General features: G+C 34.1%; 1 protein-coding gene across 8 annotated transcripts in view; it reads right to left on the bottom strand.

Moving 5' to 3' along the window:
* EBF3 (EBF transcription factor 3) overlaps nucleotides 1-7,500 on the bottom strand; it is a 131,707-nt gene that overhangs the window by 114,220 nt on the left and 9,987 nt on the right. The window lies entirely within an intron of this gene.

The following is a 7,500-nucleotide window of genomic DNA, read 5'->3' as shown; positions in this document are numbered from 1 at the left end:
TTCACTCACCTAATCACATTACCTAATGCAGACAAACAGAAAGTTGTTTTTCAGTGTAAAATCAGATAAAATTGGGACTGTCCCAATATTTAGGCGTTTGTCCTGCGTCCTGATCAATGTTTGGTTGGGACGCAATTTGTCCAGATATTTCGCGCCACTCCCCCCCCCCCCTTTTTTTTTTTTGCTCCGCCAGGCCCCCCCTCCATGTGTCCTGATATTTTCTTCCTCTCATCTGGTCACCCTAAGTGTATCTGTTTTTCCTTAATAACTTACATTTTTGCAGTTTAGGACCCAATCCTGCAATCATCACTCAGGCAACCATTACTGACATCAGTGGGAGTCAATGAGAATTCGTTTGAGTAAGGACTGCAGAATCAGTCCCTAATTTTTTATACTCTGAGTTCTTCTCATGAATTATTTGTTCCACGTGGTCAGAAGTAATGTTGAAACTCACTTTGTAGCTAACAATGATAACTGGAGCTTAATAATACCAATTGGACTAGATGAAGTTACCTTGCTGCCCAACAGCCATCTCAGAACTACAGAAAGTCTGCACAAACTTGTAGAGGAAATCCTAATCAAATCTGGTTTGGTAAAGAGCATTCCTGACAATCCACACAATACCAAGACCAATTCAATTTTACTGGTTGTTATTCAAAATAAAAGGCACTCACATCTATCCATTGTGTATTAATAACCCTACTCCAATTTTTTTTTTTTTTTGTCGCCTAACTAAATTGAGCCTTCTGTGCGAACACAAGTACAGCAAGCAAAACCAGGGTGAATGTACAGAGCACGAGTAGTTCATTCACCTTTTAAAGGAGGGAATGTTCCTTCTTCATACATATAATAAAATCAACTTTTTACTTTACATATGTCATGGTCAGATGAATCTACCCCAAAAGGGAGTCTGGAGATTTTCATTCCAATAACTCTCCTAACCGCTAAATAAATTTTTGGTTCAATTTTCTTTTAATTTTTTAATAGAAACTTTTATAAAGTGCAGTAGGAGTTTTATATGGAAATTATTGTTTGTATTTCTACTTTTTAAAAAGCCTGTTAAACACTCTTTAAGGATTAGGCCAAGTTTCTTACCCCAATCCCTACAATTTCTTTATCATTAAGGCCAAAGAGTTTTTAGTGGCCTGAATACTGCTAATCGCTTACCCCAACCCCCATGGCTTTGTTTCTGTCAAAATAGCTTCTTTCAGCTGCAGCACAGAATGAGAGAGAGAGCTGTCTCGGCAAATGAACTGTTCTTTCTCACCAGATGTGTAACCGTGTTTCGTCTTTCACTAGAGACAAGCTGGAGCCGACTTCTTCCGCTAGCCAGGCCTATGCTACATGTCTTACAACAACACAAATGTAAGCCCCTTCCTTTCCACACATGTTAAACTCATTTCCTAGTGAATTATTGGGAAAACATAACACTATCCTTACTGCTGTTTTCAGATGATGCAGTTTACTTTATACACTCCTGGCACCACAAGTACAAGATGCTTCGTCCTGCATAGTTTCTGGCTGTGAAACTTTTGGTGAAGGAATCACAGATTTTTTTTTTTTGGTAATTTGCCTCTGGCCTCAACTTACTAGAATCTACAAAGTGTGCAAAACAAATCCATTCCTTTCCCACTTAACAAATACTATTCATGCTCTGTGGATTTTTTTTTTTGTCTGAGAAAAAGAAAAAGTGTCAATTCAATAAGAAAATAAGAGCCACAGCTGAATAAACTATATTTTGAATTGACTAAGATAATATATCAATAAACTAACAATTTTTTTCTTTAGTTTGATATTTTTAAAGAACCAACCTGTTTACAAAACAGTCAAACCTATGACTCTTGTAAAATACAGAGCAAGCCTTTGACCTACAAAATTTTCCAGCTTTGTTTTTTTTCTTAAATTGTAGCCACATTTTTATTTTAAAGTATTAATAATGCTAGTATAATATCTTATTATATATAGTTTTGACCACAAACGTTTTTGTGAGATTTGCTATTAAGATAAACAAACAAGAGAAGCTTGTATTCTGGCAGCTTGACTGAGGTGAATGGTTTTCATTTTCTTAGAGTGTAAGCTCTGGAAGCTCTGCCAAGCACAGGTTAAGCTCCCTGAGTTTTCACTTCCTGTAGCCCTGCTTGTCAATCACTTCCTGGCATCTGCAGTGACAATTTCCATCGTTAGAGCTTGGAATTTCCATCTCCTCCAACATGTCTCCCACTGCCACCCTCACCTCTTGGACACCCATGTCTAATACATTATTCACCATCTTTCAAAAGTAACTCGACACTGTTGCATCTGTGTTGATTCTAAATACATCCATCTAAAATATTGGTTCTTCATATGTATATGTTATAAAAAAAGGCTTCATTAGAACAGCTTCTCCTGCTTTGTTTCATGTGCTTTTTTTCATTATTCACTATCCGATAATAATTATTTACTTCCTGTAAGCATGCGTACCAGAACTCTGAGTTTGAAAGATTTTTCCATAACCTAATCCAATTCATCAAAGGCATCCTAACAAAATTATAGGCTCTGGCAGTATCTTTGCTTTTCACCTGATAAGGCTGTAACAGAAGCAAAGGATGGTTTGTATCAGGATACTTCTTGTAGTATAGTTTTTGACAGCTTTGCTTAAATCCCTTCCCCCTCTTTTCCTTTCTCACAAAAACATACTACTTTATTATTCCTTGCATAACAGTGCTATAGATGCATTTAGCTTTATAGAAATAAGCAAGTATATTACACAGAAAAAAAGAATGTTACAAACGTCTCATCTATCCCACTTGGGATTTACTGGAGAACAATGATTTTAAGGATGTGTATGAGTGTATTTCTCCACTAGCAAAGAATCTAAATATTTAGGCAATTTAATTAACTGTGGTTTGCTATAGTGGTTAAGAATATAGATTCAGACTGAACGATGTAAACTGCATAAACTTGGTAAGCTTGGGTTAAAAAAAAAAGAAATTTTTCAGAGTAGTATCTCGGGCTTGTTTCCTTTTTAAAAAAAATGGCATTTTCAGTGTTGCTGAATTGTATAGCTTTCCTTCATGTGCAGTTTGTTTTTGCCACCATTCAATCTATATTTTGTGCAAGTATATGTATTGAAGAACTAATGAATGGGGTAGTATATATCTTTTGCCTCCAGAACACTATGTCTGGTAGTTTGCTTGTAAACAAGACAGAGATATTCACACCTGTGTGCTTGAAAAGCCAAAGTGACAGTCTCAGCCCAGGAATGTATCCTTTGCAGCCATATCCACTACTAATCTAAAATATACTACATTCTTGAAATCATTGCCAACAGAAAATGACAGAAAAAACGCTTACACAGAAAAGTCACAATTTTAAAAATGTACTTTGAACTGAATAACAGCTCATGAAGCACAATCGAAGTAAAGAGAACAGTTGAGCGAATCCATTGCCTATTCGGCAATAATTATGTGCATATCTCAAAGAGAACTAAGAACAAAAAAATTTACTCTAAACTGTCCTGTTTTCAGTGCATTATGCAGATGAAATGACAACTTGTCATTTAAGAAGTTAATAAACAGTCACCGTTTTGCAGGTTATCCAAATGCTACTGAATAGAAAACCTCGGATCCCTAAATGATGTGTAATTAAAATTATTTAAAAAATCCTCCTTGACAGGCCAGGGCTTAGCCAAAATGTAAATGACATTAAAGAAGACAATGAATTTAATTTTATTTAATGTCCCTTTTTGCAGATCCTCATTTACATAGCATTTTTAACAAAAGCGTTGACCTTATAAATGCTGGCATTTGTACAGCTTCTGCAGAGTTGGATTTAATCATGCTTTCGCAAAGCCATAAGGGAAAAAGCTTTAAGTTCTCTGGTTGGATATGGAGTAGGAATAAAAACATTGGGACTGGTCAAATGTTTATCCTCCTTGCTTCTGAAAACAACCTGACAAGAAGATGTAAAGGTCTAGGGAATAACCCATTGCTGTTTGTAAGGCTTGGTAATAATCATACATAATCGTTTGGAAATATAGCTAATAAAAAATATAATGAGTGTTCAGCAAAATCGGCATTAGGCCCAAATTACATGATATTAATACTTGAACAGGTGCAGAAAGGCGCTTTAAATGAGGTAAATGAATAAAATGTCCCACAGCACAACTGTGTGCACTGACAAAAAGTCAATCACATGAATAATTCAATGACTAGGACTGCCAGCAAAGGTCAGCTTTCTTTGACCTTTGTGACAGGAAGTGAAAGGAAACACTGTTGACTAAAAAAACTCCAATCAGTCTTCAGCTACTGTTCTACAATTACTTTAAAGGTGTAAACATAGAGTATAAATGAATTAACGGTATTTATTGGGAACCCAACATATAAAACTAAGCTTGAGGGTCAACTAATTTTACTCAAGACAATATGAAATTACAGACAATGAAAGGTTAAATGGGGGGAATGCTCTTCTACAAGCAATGTCAATTATGAATAAAATCTGAGGTCAGTTGAAAAGTATTTTAAGAGCCTACAGGGTTGAAATTTTGTAACAGCTGTTAAATATGACAAAACTTTTTCCCCCCCAAAACTAAAGCTATTCCAAACTCTGTATGAAAGAAATGGGATAAACAGATGTCTGGCTTCTATACAGGAAAGTAGGACACACTTGGAATGATAAGTCTCCTAAACTCTATAGAATAATGCCAGATTTATTGGGGAGGGGGGGCATTTACTACCCACAGAGATGCCAACTAGCAGTATGACTGTGATAGTACCATCTGGAAAAACGTTGCATAGCATGCTATCAGTAAAACATTGCAAGCACATTCAGTGTGCACAAGCAGATCTGCCATTGCTTTACTAGTGAGTTGCCGCTTAATGTTTTGATAGTAATGTAATCCTGCCTTCCCGTGTTCCTCCACAATCAGTCTTTTCAGTTTTCAACAGTTGGAAACTACACCTTCATATACATTCAAGCCAAACAAGGAAAGGAAAAGTCAAGAGGATGTATCTTACCAGGAATTTCTATGCCTTCTAATAAAATATATTATGATGGCACAGAAGAATTATTTTCGCGCACAGTGTGGTTTTGGTTTAGCAGTTACAGCGGTATCCTGTAATCATTTACAGCCATTGGAATGTATGGGTGAAATAGGATAGATTTATCTGTTCATAGTTGTGATATGTAGACAATGGGTGTTCCTAATGAGGAACATCTGCTTTTGTGTTTTCCCAGAAAACATTATTCCACTATGAAAATGATACTCCCATCCTTTTCAGCAATACCACAAAGAAAATATGGCCCTTTTCCTTTCTTTTATTTGGTTTTCTTTAGGTCAATCTAATTTCCCAGGGACCCCTTTTCTGTGGCATCTCTTTACTGACCACACTTTATGGGGCTTTTTTCCTTACTACATAAATTATTATGTAGTATGAATAATTTTATTGTGCTGTATGAATAATACTGTAGTATATTTGTATTCTTGCAATAATAAAAACTTGTTTCCTTAGCAATGCTTCATCAAGTAAATGCAAATAAAAAATTCTCTGTGAGTTAAAAGTTCGGGTGATATGCAATATGTAAATTTTGGGTATTTTTAAAAGGCCTTCCATTTTGTTTTACATTTAAGTCTCCTGAAAGATGAAAAGGCATAATTTCATTAATTGATTTAAAATATTGTAATATTTTGCAAATGATTACACCTGAAGTGCGTTGGTATTTCTTTTCTTCTTCCCTAATATTTAAAACAGTTCAGATTATCAGAAAGAGCGTTAGTTTGGTCTAGAACAAACATATGGCCATAGATCTCAATTCAGGATTGAATTATTGGTTCATATCCTCAGGACAAATATGCCTTATCTGGTCAAAATCTGCTAAATGTATCCAAAGGCCAAAAGGATCTACTGAAGTATATTGCATGTAATTTTTTAAGCCAACTAACAGAGTGATAAACACTTCTTATAGGCAACTGTAAATTGACCCAAAAATTTGATGGGGATATTTTGTTCTGTGATGCTCAAAAGGAAACACAACCCAGAAATTCAACACAACAACAAATCCAGGCGACAAACTATTAACGCATGGCTCAAGCAAACATAAATTATTATTAGGAATTTTAAATATACTCTGATAGTTTCAAAAGACTATGTTAATCTTATGAAGCGCCTTTCCAAAATGTATTTTCCTTTTATGATATTGGCTATAAATTGCTCGTAGTGTACATGAAACTTTTTATAATTAACAATTTTTCAAAAAATTCATGTTAAAGTACAGAGAGTATCATACCAAAATCCCTTCTTAGGGATATACAGTATGCAACAAAATGCTAGTAGTATTATCTTATTAAAAGGGACAACTCTTTTAAGAAGGCTAAAATATACATTCTTTTTCTCATTATATAAAAACTACTCCTACCTTTAAAATTACTAATGTAAAAGTGATTAAAATTCCTATAAAATTGTCATATCTTTAAATTTAGAAGCACAACAGATTTTTCATCAATAATTAAGATCTCTAAAGCATTTATGTTAGGCGTAAATGGAGTTTCAATCTTCTTTATTCAAATAAACATGGTAAACCCATTAACCAAATGTTTTTTTTTTTATTTTTTTATCCTCTCATGCATCTTGAATATCAAATTACAACACACTTCTGATAATTTTGGGAAGGTATAAAATCATTAGTATTGTACAGTATGTTTCAACATTGTTGTGATCATACTGAATAGAACTGATATAATTTAATTCACTATTATTCAAGTACATCATTAAGTATATGTCATTATAATTCTTAATTATTGCAAAATATTATTTGTTTTGCACTTCATTGTATATATGCTCTATAAAAGCAAAGTACTTCTAAATTTATCAATTTAAGTTCAATATTCAAGAAATGATCACTCTGTCCACATATCTAAATTAAAGTCTGACTCAGCACACAATAGTAAAATATTGTTCTAATTTTCACTTCTAATTATTTTATAGTGTTCTAAGGCTTCACACTTTAAAGCAATTTAATATTTACATTTGTAAATGTCATACATAGCTAGAAAACTCTGAAAGATGAAACATGCTTATGATCCAGTAATAAATGCTATAATGTACTATCTTTCATTAACTATTCAACCAAGATTCCTATACTTCCAAATATTTTTACCCAATACAAAATAAATAAATTCAGCTCACAAGGCAACAATCCACAGCTCTATGATTTCCATAGCTAAAACACTAAAGACAAATATAATTATATTGATTTTTGTACTTCGAGTTCTATAAAGTGTTGAACTTGTTCTCAATTGCCTGACACAATCCCAGAGTGATGGCAACAACTGGTCAGCCCTATTTGATTACTAATAAGAGAGATGTCCCTTCTGTCAGATACCTAACATTCTCCACTAAGCAAACAGCTATTTCAGCTAGTTAAACATTAGCATTGCTCTCCACTGGTGGTGCATATTTCTTTAGGCTTAACTCATGGAGTTTTCCAGGTTTAATTTTTCAGTCACTGGACAGCAAAGTTCAT

The sequence above is a fragment of the Trachemys scripta genome, chromosome 7 (assembly GCF_013100865.1).
Source record: "Trachemys scripta elegans isolate TJP31775 chromosome 7, CAS_Tse_1.0, whole genome shotgun sequence".
Classification (NCBI taxonomy): domain Eukaryota; kingdom Metazoa; phylum Chordata; order Testudines; family Emydidae; genus Trachemys; species Trachemys scripta.
This window is presented reverse-complemented; position numbering and strand designations above follow the sequence as displayed.